The 25991-nt window shown below is 43.5% G+C and overlaps 1 protein-coding gene across 1 annotated transcript in view; it reads left to right on the top strand.

The window, feature by feature from the left end:
- HMGA2 (high mobility group AT-hook 2) overlaps positions 1-25991 on the top strand; it is a 114689-nt gene that overhangs the window by 66741 nt on the left and 21957 nt on the right. The window lies entirely within an intron of this gene.

Below are 25991 nucleotides of genomic sequence, written 5' to 3'. Positions count from 1 at the left end.
GAGAGCTCTAAAATGAGAATAAATATTAACAAGGGAGAGGAAGAGGTTGCATCTGTGACGGATGAAGGGAAAAATGGGGTGAGAATGACTGCAGTGCTGTTTAAGCTAACTAGGCTGGCTGGCCTGGACATAATCGACACTCTAGCTGCCTTGGTCATGCCACAACAAGGACCTGTTGGGTGTGTTTCATCAGCTTCCAAGTGCTCTGTTTCCAAGGAGACCACACCTGGTAGTGTGCCCTTGTGGAAATTTGGCAGCTACAGAGGGTCAGGAGAGTACAGAAAGAAGCCAAGGCACTGGCTTGACAGAAGTTCAGTCTCCTTAACTGGAGAGATGCAAGATATGAATGACCTCAAGGCCCCAGAGCCCCTCAGCTCTTCCATATGAGCTTCCAAACCCAGACTGCATAGCATTTTATTAACAGTTGCTGTCACTATAAACACTTGGCACCAGTCACTCTGGTGTTCAAGGACCATAGTGCATTTTAGTGAGTTAATTAAACATATTACGGCATTTAATGCCCACGGTGGGAGATTCAGCCCTGGGCCATGTGGACTCAGAGATGCATGGTTTGAGTGGGATACATGATTAAAGGATGCATTCATAATTCCAATCAATGCACTGACAACTTTATTTTGTATTGGTTCTCTTTTTAAATTCACCTTCCAAAATACTCATTGCCAAAAATGCTGCAGGGATTAGGAATTAATATGAAAACAACTTCATGTTGGAAGTAATATGTTTCATACCTCCTGGGAATAGTTTGAATGGTATAGAAATTAGAGGTACATTAAAATAATTGAGGTTTTTTTCTCAAAGACTACTGGTAAAAACGAGCTTTGCTGTCCTCAAAGAACTAGTCCTATAAAATGCCAATCATGATTTAATTGTGCTTCAGTATGTTAATTATGTATGACAGACTAAAGGTCTTTGAAGTCTAATTCTTGATTGTGTCTAATAATCTGGGGTTTTATAGTGCTGAACTTTAAATCATCAGCCTGCAGTTAAACTGAGGCAGGCAAATATAGTCATGAGGTCATATATAACAGTGATTAAAGGTGAAGTCCTACTAGTGTTCATTTGGAGACTAGAGTTGAGTCATGAAGGAGTCATCCCAGAGGTCAGTCTCCAGCCACAAGCTCGTGTTTTCTGAAGATCTGTTTCCCATGTGCTTGACTGAAAAACAGTAAGAATAACCATTTGAAAACTGAGGTGACTCAAGTAAAATGCCACCCTTCCCATCAAACACAGGAAATACTGGCATGAGGAGGGAGAACGCTGTGCCTCCATGTGTCAGTTGGATTCTTCCAGCTCACTGAAGGAAGACATTGGACCTCTGCTTTCACTGGATGGAGTGAACTAGTAGGTGAGCATCTGCTGAGGGTCCTTTCCATAGCCATACCCTTTGTGTGATCTGATTCCTCCAGGTGAAAAAAAAACCTTGAAGGAGAGTATGTGCTTTGGGAGGATTTACATTGGAGAAAACCTTCTGGTGTTATAGAAAGAGCACAATGACAATTGTTTCCTTAGGTCCCCGTGGTAGTAACAAGTTGACATCTTCTTCAAGGGAAGAACAGATGACAGCATACAGAAGTGCTGGTTTTGGACTTTATTCCAAGATAAGAAAACAAAACATTTGCAACACATTTTCCCCCCCACCAAAATATGTCCTTTATCACTCACTGCTTCCCTCTTGCCCATGGCTGCTGCTTTCTTTCTCAATCCTTGAAATACCAGCTGCAAGGTCAAGCAACTTCCAATTCTCAGACCCTTAGCATGGCATTTGTCAAATTGCAAGGCAAAGTCACTCCCCTTTTGTTACATGTCAGCCACATGTTCTGTGTCTTGGTTCATATGGAGAAACCAGAGCTGTAGATGGGGAAAAAAAACAAACGTGCTTTTTGAGAGCGCTATGGTTTCTTTTAACTTCAGGAGCTGACTTTTCAGCCACAGCTGTTTGTCAAGCAAGCCAGTCTGGTGGCAAGAGAAAAGCCGTGGTACCACTATGATTGTGGTGGCTGTTGAGATTATGTACCTTGTGCAAAAATTATGCGATTTATCAAATCTGTTTTAGTCTTGAGAAGGAAACACAATCTGAAAAGTCTCATGAAGTGAGGAAAATGTTTAGCACTTCTCTTGCTAAATTCTGTATGAGATCTTCCAGAAAGATAGTGTAGCCTCTTATGTGGGATTATAACCTCATAAAACTGATATGAGGTTGATTCTTCACTCATTCCAGAGCATCAGAACTTGGCTCATTCACCCTTTGCGTTTGCAGTTCCCACACGCACATGAGGCATACATTTTGAAGAATGAGGGCAATTGATCATGGGAACAGCTTGCTTAGGGCATGTGGTGAATTCTTCAAGACTTGTAGTCTTTAAATCACAATGGGATGTTTTTCTGAAAGATGCGCAATACTTCAACCTGAAATTATGGTGTTGATATAAGAATTACTGGGCAAAACTCAGTGACTTGCACTGTGAAGGAGGTCAGACTAGGTGGCAGAAATGGCACCTTCTGGTTTTACTGGTGTCTGTTAGGGGTGTTCAGGGATTTATTGATTACTACGACCCATACATTTTGCCTCAGTTTGGTATTTTTTCAGTTTGGTGTTACCGTGAAGACTATTCGCGTTGCTGTAGCAGTAAAATTATCTGAAAGCAAAACTTCATCCTTTCCAGAGCTGTATGCTGGTGAGAAGGGACTGTTTGCCTGGGTGGTACAAAGTGTGTGAGGTCTGTGGAGGAAAGAGGACAAGTCATCCTGGTTGCCCATTGCTGGTGGAGGACCCCACACAGTTAAGCTGTAGGGTGATGGTGATGTCCCCTTTGAGATCCAGAGATGCTGGAGGAAGTGGTCACTGCCCTCAGCTCCTCATCACAGCCTCTGGCCCAACGTTACTGACCTTGCCCAGCTGCTGCCAGGCGCTTTCTGTGGGAGCTTCCTCATCTGCTCCAAGCAAAATCAGTTGGATCAGTTCAGTTGGTTTAAATAGTTGATCTAAGCAAGCCTGAGCACTTTTGTTAGAAGAGGATGAGAAGCTGTGCCACAGCACATGCTAAATAGTTGATCTAAGCAAGCCTGAGCACTTTTGTTAGAAGAGGATGAGAAGCTGTGCCACAGCACGTGCTGATGGGAGAGCAGTGCTGGCTCTTCCTTCCCCTCTCTGCTGCCCAGTTCCCACCTTGGAGACTGTCTAATCAGGAACAGATAATTAGGCTCCTTATATTACATATCTAATTATCCTGTGGAGCAAGGCTTTTTGTTGCTATATTTTGCACACACCCAAACCCCACCTGAATTCCACTGTAATTATCTTGACTGCACCTCCACCATAGCAAGCCCCAGTTACAGGCATATCCATTTAAAAAAGAGTTGTTTTGTTTATTCATCTGTGAAACAAAAGTTCACGTTCTCTGAGTTGTACTGGCTTTGTTTTTCGTCCTCATTTCTGGCATGAGTCTGGCACTACTCTGAAAATCTGTTTAACTTGTCAGCAATAACGGCTTTATCAGCTCTATCAAGTTATCAGCAAACCTGTAAAGCAGCATCTTTTGATGAGGCCCTGTGCCTTGCTGCCTCAGTGCTTGGAGAGCAGCACACATGAGAGAGATTGCAGTGCCTGGCATCAGTACAGACTTTGTGCTGAGGGCGGCCTCTTTTAGTGCAAGTTTTATTACCTGTGGTTTTTGAAAAGGATGTTCAGCGTAGCATGTCCGACAGGCAGGAAGCAACTAAAGCTTGATTTTTAACTCTGGTTAATATCCAAAGATTTTGTTGTACAGGAACTGCTAATTTTTGTTTAATCTTTTCAACAGCTACTGGGCCAAAGTCAGCGCTGTAGTCATAACCTCCGTAAGGAGGCTGAGGGCTTGTGTAGCCAGCCGTGATATTCTAGATTTAAAGGAGCATAATCTGGTCAAATGAATATGGAATCTGGTCTAGCATCAGTAGCTTCTGTTGATTTGCAGAAGGTGCATTGGTTTATGATACCTGCTACTCCATGGGAGAAATTTGAGGATGGCAGCCTTCAAGAACTGGGAGCAGCCAGTCCGTGCTAGTTTTATTTTATTCTGAGCATTAATGAATTAGATGGCATGTGAGCAGATCAGAGTTTCTATTAGATGTTAATTGAATTTATTACAGCATTCCATGCTGGTATTGCTTTGGTGGAGGTCCTCTCATTGTTTACATTATAAATTGTGTTTATTAGTAATAACACAGCCATAAACATTCTCTCCAGATTGAAATGTAATGCGCAAGTTCACAGCCGAGAACCAGGAACATTTCTCTTTTCCTTAAAATCTGAAGGAAATTAATTTGGCCATGGTTTAGTTAGAATAGGATGAAAATATGATTTTGGCTGCAATTGGGCATATTTTACATTTCTTTCACTAAAATAGAGACAAACATTTTAGAAGCAAAAAATTTCTTTATGGTTTTTATATATAAAAAAATTAAGGAACCAGACAGAGAAAAGATTTTGCATACAATTTAACTGTCTATCCACATGTGAAAACATGCCATTATTCCCCATCTCCTTGGCAAGGGAATTCTGTTTTAAGGTCAGCTGTGAGAGAGTAGGGGTTGTTATGCAAGTACTGTGTAGGCATCTCCTTTTTAAAAAAATATTTGTCCAATTAGGATAAGATCATGGATTCATTAATCTAGTGTCCTGTATATAGTAGTCAGCACCAGAAAAGAATACAAACAGTCTCCTAATAGGCAGTTACTAATGAAGGAAGCCCCCTAAGGAAGATTCAGTCTGGCTTATGGGCCTTTAATGGTTGTTAGATACCTTGAAACATGAGGATGTAGATGTAGACATCAGACGGCACTAACGCACTATTGTCTCCGTTTTCCTTTAATTTCTATAGCTACTTGTCATAATTCTATGTAAATAAATGACCCACAAGTAGGATGGTGGCCCCACAGACACCTCATGGCAGCCCCCACAGAGCACTCTCTCGCCATGGACAGTTTGGGGACTGCAGAGGTGACATGGCCTAAACCTCGAGGGTGCAGTGATCTACTGGTGCCCAGGCTTTTTGTGTCTGCAGGCTGGTGTGCCTGAGAAGGGTGATTCACTCTCATTGCTCTCAGCTCCCATCTGCCCCATCTGATCACCTGGAGGGATCAGCAGTTACACTGGGTGACACCCTACTCGCCAACATCAGCCTTGCTGCTCTCAGTCAGCATGGGAAGGCCAGCCCCAAAACAAGTGGCCTGAGGCCGGGCAGAGTGCTAAAGGGAAGATAAGTTCATCCTCTCACAGTTGGATTCCCCTGTTTCTTGGCAGCAGGCTGCTTTGGGGGGTTTCACTGGAAGCAGAAGAAGGAAGTATTTTTTAGAGGGATCTTTTGTAGATACTGGTCGCTTGCCCTTGTTCTGTGACTGCTAACAAGAGCTCTGACAAGCAGCAATTGCAGCATCCTCACCTACGGAGTGAAGTGTCCCATGCCCTGCTGTGTCCCCAGTGGGACTGGGACACCAGTGTTGTGTTTCGCACCAAGAAACTTGCTGGTTTGGGTGACACATGCTGTGTCATTATTCAGGTTTTAAACTTTTATGCTGGAGTCCGTGTAGCCTCTCACTGCACTGTAGGAGCCACTGAGACTGTGGTGTCGATGACCAGCATCATAATCGTGCCCACAAGGCAAAGCCTGGGCTGTGCTGTGCTGCTGGAGCCCTGTGGTCTAGTCCTGCAGGGAATGCTGGCATCTGAGGTAGCGGTGCCACTGCAGCCCTGGACAAGCCTGCAGGGAAGGGGTTAATGACCTTGTGATCTACACTGACATGACGTGGCGTATGCGGCACTTTCCAGAGGTTTTGTAGGTTTTTTTTAATGTAAGTCCTTATGTTATGCATAGGCTGCCAGATTAACATTTCACTTTCCTAACTGCTGTCGTGTCAGATGTGACAGTCTCATGTAGATGTGATGGAAGGATTAGAGTGCAAATGTATGTTCCTCAGAGACTTTGGGAACATGAAGTGACCAAAGGAGATCTTAGAAGACTAGGTGACAGAGGTTCTTTTATGGTGCATAACACGGCTGCTCAAATGTGCTGAAATTTGGTGCACGTTCGTGAGAACATCCTCCACAGACAATTGTGACATGAGGTAAACTCAATGTGATAATTAAGCTATTTCTATAAGCCAAAAGGAAGAGGGAGACAAATCATTATATGTGTATATTTTTTAGTGTATGGGAAACTGTGTGGTACCATAGCAATAGGGGTTTCATACAGAACTCAAATGGTACTGCAAGCCAGAGAGGTCTCAGAACTCTAGGCGGTTGCTCCAAGGGGCTCTACACTTGAGTTCCTCTTGGAGCTCTTCATTGCAGAGCACATCTCCTCCCGCGACACAAGCCAGTTCTCACCAGTGTTGCACCACTGGAGCGAGACCTGGCAGGTCACCAGCTGCCAGCTGTTGATTTTGCCTGGTGCTTCCCCAAATGGCTTATGTTTGGCTCTCAAACACATCTCTGTTCTTTCCCTTTATGCTTGGAGCAGACAAATCCAATGGTTTCATATGTGCTAACCTCCGCTTATGTGACAAGAGGATAAAAGCAGGGCACTCAGTGATGTCTCCATCTCTGGGCTTGCAGGCCACATTAAGAGCCAAAATGCGTGTTGATCAGGCAGGATACTGGTCTGGGGAGTGGAACCACACAGAGATGTGCTGTCACAGCAGAGTACAAAGCTTTGTTAGCTACTGATGAGTCTATTTCTGTCAAAATACTTTAGCCAGAAAATTAGGTTTCATGTGAAAAGGAAATTTTGAGCTCAAAGTCCTTGCTCACTTCATAAGATTTTGTCTTCATGAAAACCCCCAAAATGTAATGTTTTATAGTCCACACTGAACTAGTGTATCAGTAAGCAGGTTTCCTGTGAAAAGCTGATTTTATCTCTCCGTCAGTGCATGGAAGAGTGAGTGAGGTGGGGAGGTGGCAGAGGTGCATGTGTCTTTCCCAGCCTGCTTGTGTGACCTGAACCAAATCCAAGTAGTTCCGCAGTGTACTGAGATATGCAGCATTAACCCATTCACAAGTTTAAGAAGAACGGAAGGGAGGAGGTCCAGGTCCTTACTTACAGAGGTACTACGCTCCTGTGAACCTTGTGGGACAACTCTTGAACTGGTATAAACAGGTCTGGCTCCATTGACCTGGAGCTATGCTAAGTATGCATTAGGGGGTCTGATGCATTCAAGCAGATCTTCCTTTGTTTGCATTCATTCAGAAATTGTGCCAGTGCCCAAAGCATGACATGAGCATGTATTTTAGAACTTAAAAATAAAAATCTGATTTTGAATGTGGTGGGTTTTTGTTTTTCTTTTGTGTTAGTTATTTATGGCACTGGAAAGTACAAATTAGCGTGAATCCCAAGGAAATGTTTGATCTAAAATAAGGAAAATTCCTTTAAAGGAGAAACGTTTAAGGGGCTGATAGTTATTTATTTTATTAAGCATATAAGGGTTGTTTGGATTTGTGTCCTGCCTATAATTCCTCTGTTTTAGAGCAATGCTGATGGGAAAATGGCATCCAGCGATTAATGAAAGGTGATACTGTGTCAACAGATAGGCAGTGGACTGGGACATGTGACAGTAATCATGCTCGGCATCCAGAGCATTCAGACCATATGCTTTAAAACATCAGTAAAATACATATCAGAACCACTTCCTCCCCATGCCCCCCTCCCAAGGACCATGGCAGGGGGACACTAAGGAGGGAAGCCGGCGGGCTGCCCTGCAGCCCTCGGCACCAAGGTGCTCTCTGGAAAGGCAATGGGCTGGCGGGGCCAGGGCGAGAACTGCAGCAGCTTCTCTCAAGTGTATGAATGAATGAAGTTCAAACGTGTATGTGAATGGATAGAGGCAGCAGCTGGGTGATGTTAGCAGGACACAGTGGACTGGTGTGAGGTTTGCTCACAAGTATTTACTGACTTCTTTTTGTACAGTCTTGTTGGAGCAAACTCACGGAAATAAATGCTGGAAACATGGCCTTTGGCTGTTGTTTCTACTCCTGCTTTTCTGTACTGTCCTGGTTTTCATCTCGAGGCTGTAAGAGCTTTTTAGAAACACAGCAGATCTTAGTGTATACAGCTTGCGGAGGGGATAAAGGCTGAAGAGTGTTAGAGAAAGATTTTTGAGTATTTTTCAACTCAGTCAAAATCATTGTCATGACATCATATCTCTACCCTCTGTTTCTGCTCTGTAAAGGCACGGGTTGCAGGTACAAATTCGAGTCACAAAACTCAAGAGAATAATTTGGGAGCCCTTTTGAGTCCACATACATGTCAGGGGATCGTGGGAAACCCCCTTTGTACCTCTTCAGCTTGGCCTGGAAAACTAAAAGTTCAGACATGAGGAAGCACCTCAAACCACAAATAAACCATTCTGTTCATTTAAAGGTAATGGGCCAAAACTTGGTGTTTTTACTCAGGCAGAACTCTCACTGAAGTCATTAGGCAGCGTGTCTGAAGAAAGGTGGCAGGTCTCACTCTGGAGTTATTTATTAGAACCAGCATTTCTGCTGGTAGTGCTCATCTGCTTGAAAAACAGACTTTTTGGGAAGGGAGCAACAGGGAATTCCTGTGCAGAGGCTATAAAATGGTTTACATTCTGTATTAATATTGATCTAACAATCATAAAAGGAACATAAATGTTTTAAAATTAAACATATTTTTGTTTAAATATTAAACATTGGCATTTCTCCTCCTCCTGATTTTTAAATCAGCCTTGAGAGCGGCTGGGGCAGGTTTGCAGTCATTTCTTGCCATCCCTTCTAGGTAACTTTTTAGTAGCACAAAAGCTTCCAGGCAGGAGAGGGTACCAAACAGCTAATTTTAATTGCAAAGGTTATTTCCAAATGTGCGTCACCGTTTATTCCTGTCAAGAGATGTTCCTCACCTTTTGAACTTTCTGACTGCCAGCCTAGGTCATCCAGAGTGTCATGCTGATTGGTATTTCTGAGCTCAGCACAACATAGAAAGGAATAACCCATTCAGGCCTCCTTGAAAGATCAGTGACGGCTTCCTTAATTGAATAAGGGGTGACTCAGTGTTTTATGAGAATCTCTCAACACAGTCATCAGTTTTATCAGTCTGAAGTTTTAAAAGACAGCTCTTGTAAAACAGCCTCTGAGTCAGTGCCAGCTCAAAGCTCTCTTCTGCCAGCAAGACCTCACCATTGCCAACTGCTAAATCCAAATACCTGGCAGGACTCCCCAGAGGGGGGAAATTCTCAGCTGGTTTGCAGTAGTTCTCATGTCTGGGAAAAGGCATTGTGACTTTATACCTCTTTGCATTTCCTTTTCATGGGCAAGAAGAACAAACAGAGCTCACGCAACTTTTTGCAGCTTTGCAGCTGCTTGTCCCAGTGCCGCATTAGCAGCTCAGACCTGCTGGCATAGTGGCAACTTTCAGACTTGCTCCTGCAGCAGGGACAGAGCAACCTGTATCACCTCTGGCTCTGTGTGGCGTGCAGCTCCCTGGCAGCAGGACAGTTTGGCTCTGGTGGTGGTGGTGGCAATGGCAGTGCAGCTCCCTGGCACAAATGGGGTGGGAGAGTGACTCGGGGAAGCCGTCGATGGGTGCCCTCCTCTGCTGCCACCCCAGTCATGACCTTTTGTGCAGCCAGCCAAAAAGAAAGTTTCCTTCAAACCAGAGAGTAAGGCTCACTGCCCTCTCTCAGCAGTCTCCAGTGCTGCTGCTTGAAATAGAGATATGTCTTGAAACACCCTCATAATAAAAAAAAATACTTCAAGGCATTCCTTCCAGAAGTGAAATCTCTGGGATGTGTTCAGTCAGCCAAGAAGAAACTGTTTAAGAAAGTTCCCACAGTCACACTTCTGAAGCCACAGAGCTGGATTCAGACAGATCTCCACAAATAAAGCCATTTTTAAGCACATTTCTACCTTTGGTCCATTTGCCTTGTGCCCATAGTTGGGTGTGTTTCTGGGTGGCATGGCAGGCTCCCTGGGAGCAGCGATAAATGGCTGCGAGTGCCCCTCTCCCCCTGACATTTCACGTGGCACACACTTCCCAACACGTGTGAGGGGCCACGATACTCAGCCGTGCCTCTTGCTGCCCTGGCTACATCTGCTGGAAGCAGGTACTCTGCTCTGCCCTGCAGGACATGTCAGCTAAGGGGGAGAAAACACAACAGCCAAACTTGGGTTTGAAGAGCTAGGAAAAAGGCTACTAACGCTTCATGTACTCCATGTTGTGTAGAAAATGCATCAGAAATGTGCAGGATTGCAGCTTCCTTCTAATGGGTTTCCTTCTCCTTCCTGCCTCAACCCCTTACGGTCATGCTGAGAATGCTAAGGGAGTAAAGTTGTTGGAGTTTGTCATGGTGGATCCCTCCAGAACAAAATGCTGAAGAACTGAAGTTTGGGTTTGGGATTTTGCAAGGCTTGTGAGCACCTAATGGAGGGTGATTTTCCTTCCCCTGCCATTGGTCCCGAAATGCCACATTCTCACGTCCAGTGAATGAGAGGCTGGAAGGAAACCATTAAGCTCCCTTCAGAAACCACGCTGAAGCCTCCTGTATTCCTGCAAGAGAGCAACTCCTCTGGCTGCATCCACCACCTCATTCCTCAGTGCTGTTTGCAGAGGCTGGAAGAATGTGTTCAGGCAGTGACCCAGCTCTGGAGAAGAGCTGGCCAAGCTGAGGGAGATCTCCAAAGAGGCTGAATTGCTCCCGAACCCCCGTGAAAGTGACGGAGGGAGAGCTTTTGTTTGCCTTCTCAGTCTTGATTGTTAATGACCATGAAATGCTAGTGGGGAGGCCAGCCAGACCACCCATTCTTTCTAGCTTTCAGGGGTCCCAACACTTAGGGATAATGAAATAAATGTAGGTTGTCAGTCCAAAATAATAACACGTTACAAAGTGGAAATGCAAATTTCCTGCAATATCGCTGAATAGCAGGTGGTATTTCCTGATGTATTGTTTCTGACCTTCAGGGAAATTGATAGTATGAACTGACTGAGGAAAATGAGTATGGTATCAAGCTCCAGCAATTAAAGTAAAACAATAAGAGGACAGTAAAGTGGGTAAAGCAACAAGCAAGAGAAGGCTTGGATTTTGTATGTTTGTTGTTGGGGAGTTTTATAATGCTGTGGACACTTGGTGCAGTTAAGATGCAGAAAAGGCAGTGGCTGAAAGGAAATACAATAAAAGATTTAATATTAAGTTAAATTGTTTTTAAGGGCACAAGCAAATCATCTGGAATGATAAAGGGTATTAGTATTACTAAATTAGTAAAAATTAGCCAGGTGACAGGTTAACTAATACTTGTTTGTGTGGACCAGAGCAGACAAACGTTCACTAGAGCTTCTAACAGTGTGATCAGGAGAAAAATGCCTGTATGTCTGTTAACTGGATTTTGCTTTGAAAAAAGGACGATCTGTGCTTGGTTGCTGCCAGGCAAAAATCACCATTTCGGTTCTGATTTTATAAAAAGGAGATGAGCTGTTAGATTTGGTGGTCTGCCCTTGATACAGTATCTCTTCTGTCTCATTTGAGTGAGAGCCTTCTAATGTGATTTTAAGTACATACTGCTGTTTTCTCAATTCTGTTCAAAACCAGTCCTTACATAAAGACTGGTGACTGTTCTAAAATGTCTTCTGAGCAGGCATTGCTACATATTCCTACATTATGTATAACTTTATACCTGTAAGACCTATATTGTACCTTGCCTCACCCTGTAGAACCCCCAGGATTCATTTTCTTCCAGTGCCACAGTCCTGCACTTTCCCACATACAGATACTCTTACGCTATTGACCGAATGGATTTGAGTTGGGTTCACTCTGTGACATGGTTCAAACAAATCTGAGATTTCTAGTTATGTGCATCTGGTCTTAGTGGGTTTTGCGTCAACTCCTTTAATTTTCCCTGATCATAATTTATTAAATTTCTCTGCAGCACATATGCACATGTTCCTGCTATGTAAAGGAAGTATTTGTGAAAAATAAACCATCTTGGCAGTATATCTATGAGACAGACTTGCTCTTCCTTGTTAGACTAGTGACATTGTTATCCAACCCTTGATTCACAGATGCTAAAGCCAGATGGGACCATGTAATAATCTGATGTGACCTCCTGTGCAAGATGGGCCATTGGAGTCCCATCACAGCTAAGGTCTGCTACAGATTTCTTAGGATTATGGCCAGAGGGGGATTCCTTCTTATGGATGGCATTCAAATGCAGGCGACAAACTCTTGTCATCTTCTAAGTCACATTTTTAAAATTAGGACTGTGATAGAGGTCTAGACCAGTTCCAGGAACCCTGCATCATCTCTGGAAGTGTTCACAGCCAGGTTGGATGGGGCTTGGAGCAACCTGGTCTAGTGAGAGTTGTCCCTGCCCATGGCAGAGGGTTGGACTAGGTGATCCTTTAAGGCCCCTTACAATACAAACCATTCTATGATTTCGTGTTCTGTGAGGAAACGTTTAATCCTCTTTTCCATGGCCCATGTTTTGTCAGTCTTCCATGTTTGGATTACCTCTTCTTCATGTGAGGGGATCAGCTATGCAACATCTAATGCAGGGACAGTAAATTTCCCAATTCTTCCAATGTTTTGTGAAAATCTTGTTGCCCAGAATCTTTCTGCCTCACTTGCTGGGTTCATTGCTTGTTTCACCAGAGCTGTACAGTGCTGTGGGAAGACACGAACAGAGAGAGTCGATGGGTGAACATTTGATGGGCCACCTGGAAATGTCAGCTTTGGTGATTTATCTCTGGTAGCAAGGGGTTTGAATCCTCCTAGTCTTGCTGCTGGCTGTGGTATGTAGTGCAGCACGATACAGTTCATGAGCTACTAGCACTACAGTCATGTGAGTTCTGGGAGGCATCTGCCATTAGGTCTGGCTCTCACACACTTTAAGAATTACCCTAGAAGCATCAGGGCTTGTTGAGAATTGTATGATGTTTTATGCTAGGCAGAATCTGTTCAGGATGAGTAGGTTGCTGAACTTCGTTTTAAGAATCCAGAGTGATAAAAAATTAACAGTCTTAAGGTGTAAGCCACTACTAAGTTCCTCTCTCCAAATCTATAAAAACAGCTATGGACAGAATTTCTAGTCTCAGGTATTTAATGTGTGAATAGGTTACTGTGTCCAGTTCAGCTTGGACCAGTATTAGTGATTGCCCACACACATCCTGCTAGCCTGTCCTCATTGCTAAGCACTATTCCTTCACCCTAGGAAAATACATATAAAGTAATGCTGTATATCCTCACATCCAAAGCAGGCTAAAACCCATCTGTATTCTGTTATGCTGCTTACCTGGTGGTGGCTTTTAGGTTAGTGATGTGCTTTGTTTACTTAAATCATGCAGAATGCAGTAGCTAATACTGCAGTGGAAAGTAATTTGTTTGGTTTAGCAGCCATTCATAGATTAAATACTCATTGTGATTCTCATTTTAGACAACAGAAGTCAATTCATGAGTTGGTCATGGGAGGAGTATTGCTGTTCTGAAAATAGTGGGCTTGTGATCTGAGTTTCAGATAAATATATCCAACACAAACAGTGTCCTGTTCTCTTTGTAGACCAGTGCTGAGAAGGGGGTATGTATATGTCTGCTGGGCTTTCAGATTATATGGGTTTACTCAGAAACAAAATTAATGCCTCCAAGGACACTTAGCTACTGTGCTGGGATGCACTTTTCTGACTTATTGACTTGGGATGAATGCCTCTGTGTGGTATTCAAGAAAACTGGTGTTGGAGGTGTCGTTTTCCAGATGAGATGAAAAATCAAGGCTCTGACCACTTGTGGTCATTAGTGTTCCCATGACACTTTTCAAAAGAGTCAGGGTTTTGACCCCAGTGTCCTGGCCAAATTCCAATTTGGATAATTACATCCTTCCTTCCCTGCCACATATACTGGATATGCTATTCTTCACCTCGTGCCCCAACTGCATGTAACATTGTCTTGTGCTGTTAAAACAGCTGCCAGACCTCATCCCAGAAATGGCTGCGTTTTGGTTCAGAGTGAAACAGATCCCTTTGTAAGGTTCCTCTGTCACTTCCAGTGTATAAATCACTTTGGGATTTGCAGAGATGAAAAGGATACTCAGAGATGGGATTATGTATTTAAATACTGTGATTGATTTTAGTTATCTGATATATATTCTAAAGCTTTTCTTAAGGAAGGCCATGTTGAGCTGAGAAGTAGTACTGATGTGACTCCTCACACAGCATCACAAGTCTCCCACAGGACATCTGGTAATGAGTTAGATTTCCATTTCTGAAAGAACACTGAGGGTAAAGAAAAATGTACTTGGAAGAAAAAAAAAAAGAAACCCACCATAAGTGATATTGATGAGGAGGTAGACAAACTTGTTCATCATGGTGAACTTCCTAAGGTTTTTTTGCTTGGAGTTTGTCCTTGTCTGCTGCCTACCAGTAGGTCAGGTTCAGATTGCAATTAATTCTGTAGTCTTCAAGAACTAGATGCCTTTGTATTGGTGTTACTATGGCATACTAATCAGTGAATTAGTGACCTATGCATTTTGCTTCTGAAGTGTCCATGGTGTTCAGTGGCATCCTGTGCTCTTCCAGGAACATGACTTCTGCACGCTGAAGACTCCCCCAGGACATTGGCAGCCCAGTTGTTGCACTGTAGTATGCCTGAGACAGCTGGGGGAAAGCACACTCCCACGTATTACTGGCCAGTGCTCTAAATGAAAATTCAGAAATTTAAATGGGCCTACTAATAGTTTTCTAGGTCAGGGCTGGTTACACTAAGGCTGATAAGCTAGAACCTCCCTGCCAAAATTATCAACAGTGCAAATTACCCTGCATCCTCTTTTCTGAAGGCTCTTATTCTTGGCAGAGGGCAACAGCCTTCTTTCCATGATGCTTTCTCTTGAAAGATGTGTGAATCCTGCTTTTCATCCATCTGATCTTATGTCTATTGGCTGATACAAGTATAGACATCTTGTCATGGGCTGCCTATGGATGTAAAAGAAGTGTCTTCATGTACTAAGAAGAGAGACCTTGAGTAGTCCCCATAAGGGACCATTCGACAAACCCCAGCCCAAAAGGTTGGCCAAAAGGGCCCATGACACTTAGGAGTAAGGAGAGGGAGGAGACATCCACAGTGCTGAGCAGGGAGCCATATGGTGCTTGCGTGATATTAGGGGGGGTCCCTCTGAGGTACAGAACATTTATTAATAATATCCTGATGTGGAGATCTCACAGAAGTCCTGACATTCTTGTCAGTGAGGAAGCTTTCTGGAACTGTGATAAGCATCTGGAAGACTCATGAAATCATCCGTTTTGGGTTTGTAAAGGAGTTTACAGTTAGCAAATCATTATATTTTTGACTGAGAAAAAGAAGAAAAGAAAGAAAAAGAAAAAAGCCCAGTATTTTCTAAGTAAAATGGAACTAGATTATATCACTTTCATGAGCTCTGTGTTTGCCTAACTATAAAATAAATTTATATTCAGTAATAAAGGACAATTATACAATGTCAAATGAGCAAAATAACCACAAATTGCCAAGGGCATGTGCCAGCAAGGGCAGACAGGAATTAAAGTGAAAAAACGTGGCTGAAAAGACCACACATTTATTAAGGTAAATGCATCTAAATTAGCCCCGAAGGCAGACATTCCTGGGAGGTGATGAAAGGCAAAGAGGCATGGGCAACTCCTTTTCCCATCACTGTCCCTCACCCTTCTGAAGTGCTTGTAGAACACACAATGAATGTCCTGGCTGTCCCTCTGCCAGCACCGACTAACCGCAAAGCTGAAGCAGAGCTGCTTCCTCTCAGATTGCCGTGCTGAGAGATGGCTTGAGTTCTTCGGGAAGAGCACGAGCTCCTGCCGATCCTGCTGTCATCAGCCTTGAATAGGAGGTTGTTTCTCTGCTTGTGGGTAGGGATGTAATCCTCTGCTCCACAAGGCATTACAGTCCCAGTCTGCAGTCCTGTTTCTCTCTACCTTTTTTATGATCTGAGAACATGAAGCACTCCCATAAAGCCAAAAAAATGCATCTGATCCTAAAATCAGAAAACCCCACCTAAAGAGTCTTTCTAACTTAACTTCCCAATTACTGTCTTTAAAAATATAACAAAACCCCCAAGGTATGTCAGTAACTCACACACTTCCAAGAGCATAACAGGAGAAAAAAAAAATAATTACAGCAGTTCAGCTATCTTGTGTGTGTTGGTTGAGACAAAGCATTTTGAATAAGATATTTCTGTGTGTTTCTTCTCAGTTCCTTGCATGTAACAGGCAGCGCAGAGACCTCTTTCCCATTTTTATGCAAACAAGGAAGGTGGTGTTTGGTCTCCTTCTTCCCCACCATCCCTCCTTGCCACTTCCATTCCTCCATCCCATCCCTTTGGCTCTGTTCCCATTGTTTCCCGCTCTCCCATTGTTAGTGTGCAACCCAACCAAAATTTCCCAAGACTCTTCCCAACCAACCAGAGATTTCCAGAAGCTCCTAGGTGTACACACACTGTCCCCTGCTATACTGGTGTTTCCTTGCCCTTCCTCCAAGTGCTGTCCTTCCTTCATTAGTGTCCTTCCTTCTGGCCATGGGGAGTGCCTGGGAGAGCAATGGGCTCACACCAACCTCTGGTGTTTGTGGGGCTCACCTCAAGTTGAACCCCTGCGCTCCTAAGCTCTCTTCTTAAGATGAAGTCTTGCTTGAGGCTGGGCTGGGGAGTCACAGGCATGGAATGTGGGAACATTGAGGTGCCTGGGAGCAGCCTGCTGACCACAGGCAGAAGGACCTTGCTCTGCACCATCAGTAGCACCCATACCTGTTAGTATCTAGAGTATCAGGGTATCCTTGGCCACATCGCAGCCAATACTAAAATGATTTTGCAGTTGCCATTAAAAAATCTGGTGCTGATATAATGCCTGATCTCATGGAGGTGGATTATGTTCAGCTGCAAATGAAGCTTCTGTCTACTCAGTGTACCTAATTCCCAGAAAGGATATGACTCTCTGTGCCAACTAGAGCAGCATTTGGAGGCCAACTATCCTGCTCCTCTATCCAGCAAGCTGCTTTCACCTCTGCTGCCAAGACCACCTACCCACACATGCTACCAACTGGTATATTTTTGGCACGTCCCAGACCACAGAGGTTCCAAGCATAACAAAATGTGACTGGCCGGGAGATGGAAGCATTTACCTCTTTGTGTAGACTCTGGTTTGAACCAAGGGCAAGATTTAGCTTTGTTTTTTGGAGCATGAAAAACCCAATTTTGTCACTTAAGCAGCAGTAACGACAAAACCTGGAAGGGTTCTCAGGAACTGAGAGTAAATATCGAGCAGTCTGAAATGACCTGTGTTAGGTAGAATGTTCACAGGCCATCCCTAGCAGCCGTAACCTTTAAAAGCAGGCGGCTTTCCAAGTGGTGGATGGGGCTTTGGGAGTGAGGAAACCACTTGAAGATGTCCCAGGGAGCGGGGCTGCAGGAGGGCGCTGCATTCTTGGGGTGGGATCGGGTTTCAGCACTCTTACGAAAAAAGCTGCAGGGGATTTGCCTGCATACCTAAGGTGTATACCTTTGATGTTCACATTGTTAGATGCAAGCAACAAATAGGATCTTCAGGTCAGATGAAGCTTCTAAAAGGCTATTAAATAACTGTAGCCAAACAATCAGGTAATTGTCTTGTAAAAATTACAGTCAAATTCTTCTTTCCTAGACTGGGCTAAATTTGGAGTATATCCAGGGCCATAAATAGAAGAACTTTAAAATTACACTAGGATTATCAAGAGCAGAATCTTTCTCCCTCCCTCTTCCCCCTTCTTTCTCTCTCTTTAAGACAGAGGGAAGCATCTGTTCACAGTGTTCTTATTTCTTGCTCCTGTCGAGAGGCTGATAGTAGGATATTGTAGACTTTGACTTTGCAATTTTTTTAGTAAATGGATTTTAACTGGTTAAAAGATAAAATTATTTTGCTGCCATCTTTTAAAATACGTTACTGTGCCACGCAGGTTTCACAATGATGCACATGATGAAATTGCTTTTAATGAGTGAATAGTAGAAGCACACCAGAAATGCAATGCCATGTTTTTTTCCTGCTTTGCAAGAAGTGTCTACAAGGAATGCTTTATTCTGGAGAGTAAGTCCTATGAGGAGAGGCTGAGGGAACTGGGATTGTTTAGTTTGAAGAAGAGGAGGCTGAGGGGAGACCTCCTTGCTCTCTACAACTGCCTGAAAGGAGGTTGTAGGGAGGTGGATTTTGGTCTCTTCTCTCAAGTGATTAATGACAGGATGAGAGGAAATGGCCTAATGCTGTGCCAGAGGAGGTTTAGACTGGATATTAGAAAGAATTTCATTACCAAAAGAGTGGTTGGACAGTGAAAGAGGCTGCCCAGGGAGGTGGTGGAGTCAACATCCATGGAAGTGTTTAAAGGAAATAGAGATATAGTGCTTAGCAGCATGATTTAAGCTCTGAACAGGTAAATTAGGTTATGGTTGGACTTGATGATCTTCAATGTCCTTTCCAACCAGGCTGATTCTATACAAATCATGCCTTCAGACATAATCAATGAAATTTCCACTTATAACAATATCAGCTGAGTTCAATATTTAGCATACCATGCACAGAATGATCCCAAAATATATCAAGCCAGGAAGTGGATTAATTACAGCAACTCACCACCAAGCCTGAGGTATGTTTCAAGTATGCACAAAATGTATTTCTGTTTTGGACACTGACTTCTTTATGAAACTGTGCCAGGATGTCAGCAGACTCCAGTCAGACTCTTGACAGACACTCAATGCAGCATCAATGTCCTGGAGGCAGTAATAATTATCAAATCTATTCGATAGACAGACAGCTATCAGACATCTGTATATCCCAGACATACAAAAACATCCTCAGCCAACCATGTGGCTACCAATGGATGTGCTCAGACAAAGAAGTTCAAGAGAAGTGCCTCAGGCCAGATCCTCAGCTGCAGAAAATCAGGCAGGCCTTCCCTGTGCTGTGTGCCATTTCTTTGGAGGAAAACCCTGTCCAGCTGTCACAGGGCAACAGGAGGTCACAGAGGCAATGGGCTGGGTGGGAAGGGGAAGCTCCTGCAGTAGTTTAGGGCCAGCTCTAGGTTTGACTGCATAAGCTCTCTACAGGATGGTTTACACCTCTGAAGGGACAGAAGTGGCTCTGCAGAAGAGGCTGGCTGTATGCTTTGTATCCTAACCCTAGTTGTGCAGATGAGGGGACAGATAGCTCTTCCAAATAGTATCTACAGCTGTGTCTGTGCTCAGTGAGCTGAACAGTGCCTGGGCACAGCCTCAGGCACTGCCCTGCAGTCATCTGTGCAGTGCCATTGGGAGCCTTCTCTCCTTCACCGTCTTGTCCTCTGCCACTTAACATGGTGCCCAGATGTGGTTAAGGAAATAGCGTGGCCTCCAGGCTCTTCCCTCTAGGCAATGGGGAAGAGGTGGCCCCACACAGGAAAAGGAAAGGTAGTGTGGATGCAAGCCAGGCTGTGGACGTGGACTGGATTGTTCTTGCCTACAGGTGAATTCTGCAGATTTTCTGGGCAAATTACGTTCTCCTGCACCTACTTTTACATAGTGCCCGTTCTGATGCACTCCTCCTCTGATTGAGATGTGCCTTGCTAAAACATGAAGCACAAAGCTCTGGATGCAGCAGCACTTCTAGCATCCATCTAAACTGAAGAAATATGCCACAGTCTGCCACTGGGAAATCCCCAAGGGAGGACACTCAGACCCTTGGCTTGAATCACTGCCTTCAAGGTAGCTGGAATGGACACAGTTCCAGGGTAGCAAAGGTGCCCAAGGGCTGAGGGAAGTTCACGTGTTTTGGGAGCTCCTGGCTCTCCTGGTCCAGAGATGAGTCCGCTGCTGACAGTTCTGCAGCTCTGATTAGCTCCACACAGCCACATCAGTGATACCACCAGGAATGGCCTCTGAAGCAGGAACTGCCCCTGTTTTTTTGGTCTGTATGACAGGAGGTGCCTGAGCAAGAAGATAGGGAAGACTCTAAAACAGAAGTTAGAACCAGATGGTAATGCAATACGGTGCTTTTCACCTCTAGGTCATCAATTCAATTCTAGCTTGTTTGGTAGTGACCAAAAATCATTTCCACATGGGCCAGGAGAATTGCAGGGTGAACACAGGGGTTGCTGCCCAAACAGACAAGATAGTCTGAGGATCAGCAGTTGCACAGTAGTTATTTGTCTGGAGAAGTCTGCAAAGTGTAAAGCTAAGTAGTTTCTGATTGATTTATATCTCTGAACCATGAGGGCTTCTTTTCTTTGTAAATAACTTATTTATTTTTTTTTTCTGTCTACTGAAGTGTAGGGTTTTTCCTTACGCTGTAACTAAGAATAATTGGAACTTCCCATTTGTCTTTCTCAATAGTTGGTCTGTGTAGGGAGTAATAAATAGAAATACAAGCATGACTTTTGCCAGACAAAAGAGCCAGCTCACGTTTCTTCAGTTGCATAGCAAGAAAACCTCCATCCTGAACTGCATACTAGAATTATTCTGAAGGGCAGAAATTGCTTCTTAATATTTCAGCAGAAAAATGCTCAAGGTGCTGAACTAAACCTGAGCAAAATACATCAGGAAAGTTTCTCAAACACATGATGGGTCATAATGAAGTAACAGGGGAAACCAACAGTGCAGCACTGACTCTGAAGGAGAACAGTCAGCAACAACAGATGCTCCTGCTGCCAAACTGTGCTGATTTTAGCTAAATAAGCCAATTCAAACTTTGGCTTTTTTTGTGATACTTAATTGCAGATAGAAGGCCTGTATGGGTGTTTCATACACTGCATTCCCTAAATATTGTATGGAAATGTAACCAATACTGGCTGAAATATTATAAAAATTAGTAGCATATATCAAGAGCACTGAACTACCAGCCACTGTGCTTGGAATCTTGACTATATTCTTGATAAACTCAATGGAGAATTGTGCTTGAGCTAACAGTTGCTGGCAGATGAAGAACAAGTATGGTTTTTCCCTTCCTGTTCTAACCATTGAGTTTGTATTTGCCAAGACCTGCAATGGTGGGAAATCTACCTCTCTGAGGAAGGTTGGGTCAAAGCAACTGAAAAACAATGTGTTACATGAATGTGAAAGAAAATAGAATTTATTTTAATATATTTCTTTGATGGTTTTGGTCCTCTCGAAATATAAAACCATTGCAAATGTAGTGGAGGTACCTTTCTCTAAAAAAAAAAAATAAATTATTAAATCCTAGCCCTGCTGGAGTCAGTTGTTTGATATACACATACCTGACTAGATATATGTGCCAATTCCTGCATTTTCAGGCTACCAAAAGAGTAATTTGAAGCAGTGTTTTTAATTTGCCAATTAAAATATAAAATTTTGTTGCCAGTCAGATAACTATTCAAAGTCACTTTGTGTACTTGGAAAACTCTGATGCTTTCTGCTGTTCTCCACAAGTGGAATAGAAGTACTATTTACTTTGTCATCAGCTCAAGTTATTGGTGCAGCTCCTGAAATGGTGCAGGGCTTTCCAGCAGCAGTCAGGGGAGGTCAGTTTAATAAGCTAATAAATATTTTTTGAATGACCTGACTTTGTATTTAGTATTAAAAACTCAGAGGAGTGCCAAGTAGGATAGAAAACAAAGAATCAAAGTTCCACAGATTTTGCCAGAATTCTCCATAGATTACTGTTAGCCTCATTTATGAGGCTGCACAGAGGACTGCGAAATCTCCTTTGAACTGTAAGGGCCAGATGGTTTTGCTGTTAGATCCTAATGACCCACAGCAGTGTGCATACACAGACACCAGGGTTGCCAGTTGACTGCAAACTTGCAATGGAGGCAGAATTCCTGACCTGTGCTTCCAAAACACAAGCCAGTCCCTGCTTGAGACAGAGAGGGCATCCTCCTTTGCTATTGATGGGGTCAAGAAGCATTTCTGCTATCCCCTCGAAAGGTTGATCATTTCTATAGCAAACCATGAGTGCACCTGAGCCAGAGGAGTGAATGGCAGGCATGCCATCCCATGCAGGCTAGGATAGGTTCCTGCTGGTGGTCATCAAGCTGAAAGTGGCCTTTGCCCAGAAGGTGAGGGCTCTCTCGCAGGCTGCATGGGGCCCCAGTCCCAGCGTTCTATCATTCTGTGCTGGAAGAAGGAGGGAAAGGCTGGACTCAAACCAATTAAAGCTGTAGGGCAGAACAGTAGTCACTCTGCTGTCATATGGAACTGCTTGGGAGACATGATTTATTTTGGATTATATTGGTTTCAACTGGTATAATACGAACTTCCTGATTTCTTAAGGATATGTAGACAAAAAGACTTAAGTATGGTTTTACTCATCTTTTAATTTAGAACTACAAGTGTTTAAGCGACCTATGAAATTATTTTAATGATCTCTGCACAACACTGAGCTGTCAGCACTATAAATGTCATCCTAACTGGGTATTAGTTTCCATCGTGGTCATTTAGTCTCACATCTTCATAATACCCAGTTTGAAGAGAAAGATGAACACAAAATCTAGGAGCACTGTGAGTGTGCAGCTTACCCTTGGAGCTTCAGGCACAGCAGTCAGGGGATGATTTTCATTCAAACCACTGCTTTTGTCTCTGATCATTAAAAATATGTTCCAGCACTGCTTGTACTAGTTGACATAGACTTATCCTTATCCTTCCTTATTTTTATAACACCATGAAAAGTCACAGGATAAGAAGTCCTCCAGCAAATGAGAAGTGTGACAAATTGAATTTGATACATCTTTTGACTACTGGTACAAGGTGTATATAGACTCATCACATGAGGCTGCTCTTTTGTTCTCATAGAGAAGGCAAATAAATTGTTTGACCAGTGACTGAGTAGGCTCTAAGGATGCATCTAAGTTATTGACAAAGAGTAAAGTAACAGAATTTGAAAATAAAATTAGCAATGTGATGCCAGAGCAGGAGTGGAAGAAGGGTCTTGTAGAAGATGAAAAGCTGAGCCTTGAGCATCTGAAACCTACAGCAAAAATAAAACCACCAAAAACTTGGTGTACTTTCCTCTCTAGATGTGTTTATTCTTGGTTTTGTTTTTCTGCTCAAAGTTAGGGATCTTACCCTGAGGTTTTAAATTATTATCTTTTGCCTTAACTCACGTACTTAATAGTTTAAACATGGCAAAAGAAATTCTGCTGTATTTTGTATTTGTGCTTATGTGACAGACATTTAAATGACATGGTCATAGGATTTTTCCAGCACTGTCACTTTTTCTTACTCTCACACAGATTTAAGAACGCTACTTAAGGTTGACTTGTATTTGCATTAAGATGTAAAAAAACCCCTGAATTTTGCTTCAAAGTGTGTGGAATTTTAGCTGTTACACATTCAATATACATTACCTGTTTTTTGAACTAAGGATAAAAATAAAACGTGAAGTCCAGTACTGCATGAAGTTTCCTTAACATGAGAGAGCTGCTCGCAGAGCAGAAGGTCTTACTCTGCAGGCTGCTGGAGGGATCCTTTGAAGCCCTGAAAAGATCTCTTAACTCAGTGAACACAAAGCTTTGCAAGTTGAGGCATTTGTTTCTGTAGTGCATCAGAAAGTTTCCAAAGGCATCACATTCAGAACAGTTAAACAAATGAAGGGAGTGCTTTGGAAATTTCTCATTCCTCTTGTACACCTCAGTTCTTCTGGTCTTGGGGTGACCTAAGTGAGCAGACACTGCAATCCTCTCAGGACTGGACCTTACTGGATTTATCCAGCCAGCATTTGTCCAGATAGCTCTTCCATGCAGCTGGGAGAGCTGAAGCAGGAAAAGCAATGCCCCTGAAAACCAGCACTTGCAGTGATTCAGCTGCCACAAGCTGGAGCCCTCAGTATGACACGACTGGGCACAGCTCCTGGTGTGTTGGTGGTGTGTGCCGTGGATACCAGCTGAGGGGCTGAGCTCTGCTTTTGAGCTTCCATCGCTTTGCTGCTCCCATCTAAGGGAGAAAACATAACACATGCTAAACTGCAGATCCAGTGGAAAACAAGCCAGCAGTAAGCGAGCGCTGCCAGGGAGCTCTCAATGTGAAGCACTACAATAGCAAAGGTCTTGAATGACTAAGATTCTTTAAAGCCTTGGTCAGTATCAGAGGCAGTTTCCAACTGGGCAAAGTACAATATTTTCCCTCTGCTTTTTTATGAATGGCTGGATATGCTTGTGCTGGAGTCAGAGCCTCCTGCAAAAGCCATTCATAAAAATAACAACAAAACAAAACAAACACACACACAAAACTTTGTAGGTCCAGTCCAGAGCCACTGGGTGCCAGAGGCTGGGAAAACACACTGGCAGCTTGAACCCCAGCTATCACTGAAAGTATTCAAGGGGCTTTTTGGTGGTCTGAAAAGTATGAAGTGCTGTGTAGAAGGGCAGCTGGTGGAATTACTGTGACACATACTAGGCAGAAAGCCAGAGCTGGCCTTGTTTCAGACATTGTCTTTCCTCTCATTGATGTGTCAGGACCTAATTCATGGAAAATTTGGTGAGCTGGCAGCTCTTTCAGAAGATCTCATTGAGCTACAGAGTGTGAGAGTCACATGAATGCAGAGTGCACGGCCAAAAATATATGGGGATTTCTGAGCAGGAGAAAACAGTCAGCCTCTAAGAATGTCTGCGGGTTTCATGTGGTTTGGGAATAAACATGTGCACAGGTGTAATCAGCAGGCAAAAAAAGAAAATAAAGCAGAAAAGCACTACTGGCAGATTCCTGAAGAGCTCAGTAAATTCTGTGATTACAAGGAATTCCTTTGAAACAAGTAATTAATTTGTCCAAAGGCAGCAAATGTCCATTAATGAGTTTAGGGCTTGCAGTCCACCTGGAGAAAGCATCAGTAAAACGTGTGCCTTGGTAATAGCTTCTCCATTGCTAGGGAATTTAATGGAAAAGAAAAGGGTCCACCCTGAAGTATAAAGATAGACCAAATCATCACGTAGTTTTTTTCTCATACTTATTTGAGAGCAGAACTTGGAGCCTGAGGCACAGATACAAAAATAAAACAGCATTAGGATTCTGTTGAATTAGAAAAAGACTGAAAATAAACAAAGCATCTCTTGTTAAAATAGGATGCTTGTTGTGGGCAGTCTGAATTGAATCAGTTACATTTAATTTACATTTTCATTGATCCTTCCCTCTGAAATATTGCTCTGGAGGGCTAGTTACACTAAACTGTTTATTCAGAAATATTCCAGTTATTTGCTACTACAGTAATGAAAATTAGGTTTTTCGCCATGCAGAGGGACAGCATGTTGGCTTCTGCCCAAGCGAGGCACTGAAGTCACGGCTGGGATTAGGAACAGGCAGGAAGGAAGGGCAGGAAGAAAATCATTGGGTGCAATTAATATACTTTGAAAACAGAAAGCCCTCAGGAGTGAGGAAGGCAGCAGCTTTGCCCCACTGAAGTAAGAAAAGCCCTTTTGTGCTCTTGGTCTCAAGATTTCATCCTTTATCTGTAGTCTTACTGTTCTGTGCTTCTCCTAGCACCCACAAGGGTTGTCACATCACCTGGGTGGTGGTGGTGTATTTTAACTGTGCGTGTGTTAGTTCCCTAAGCAATACTCCTCTTCCTCCCTGCAGTGGGCATGGAGGGCACTGGCGCCTTGATGGGCTTCCTGGTTTGCCTGGGGACTGTTTCCCATTCCTGGGTGAGAGAAGTCAGGAAGGAGACCTGTAGAAGAGCCTGTTGCTTTACCACCAGGTCACATGTAGGCAGACGGACATGGCCTCCAATTGTCCCCGCCATGTTCCCAACCAGCTCCATGATGGACATCCCTGAAATCATGTCAACAGGCTCTCAAGGGTCAGCATTGCTTTCATACAGCTAGAGGTCCCAAACAAGAGCTTCCCAGGGCTGAAGCCACTGCCCCTTCCAGCCTGCTGGCTTCATCAGAGTTCAGGTTAGAATCCCTGGCTTGAAATGGAGTTGTGTGTCCCTCACACAGCCTGAGCTGTGCTTCTACTCATGTCCAGGGGGGAGGGCTTCCCCACAGCAACACACTCCCCTGAAAGAGTG

Source organism: Chaetura pelagica, unplaced genomic scaffold, assembly GCF_000747805.2.
Source record: "Chaetura pelagica isolate M959 unplaced genomic scaffold, ChaPel_1.0 scaffold314, whole genome shotgun sequence".
In the NCBI taxonomy this organism is placed as follows: Eukaryota; Metazoa; Chordata; class Aves; order Apodiformes; family Apodidae; genus Chaetura; species Chaetura pelagica.
Note: the sequence above shows the minus strand (reverse complement) of the source record. Positions and strands in the feature narration are given on the sequence as shown.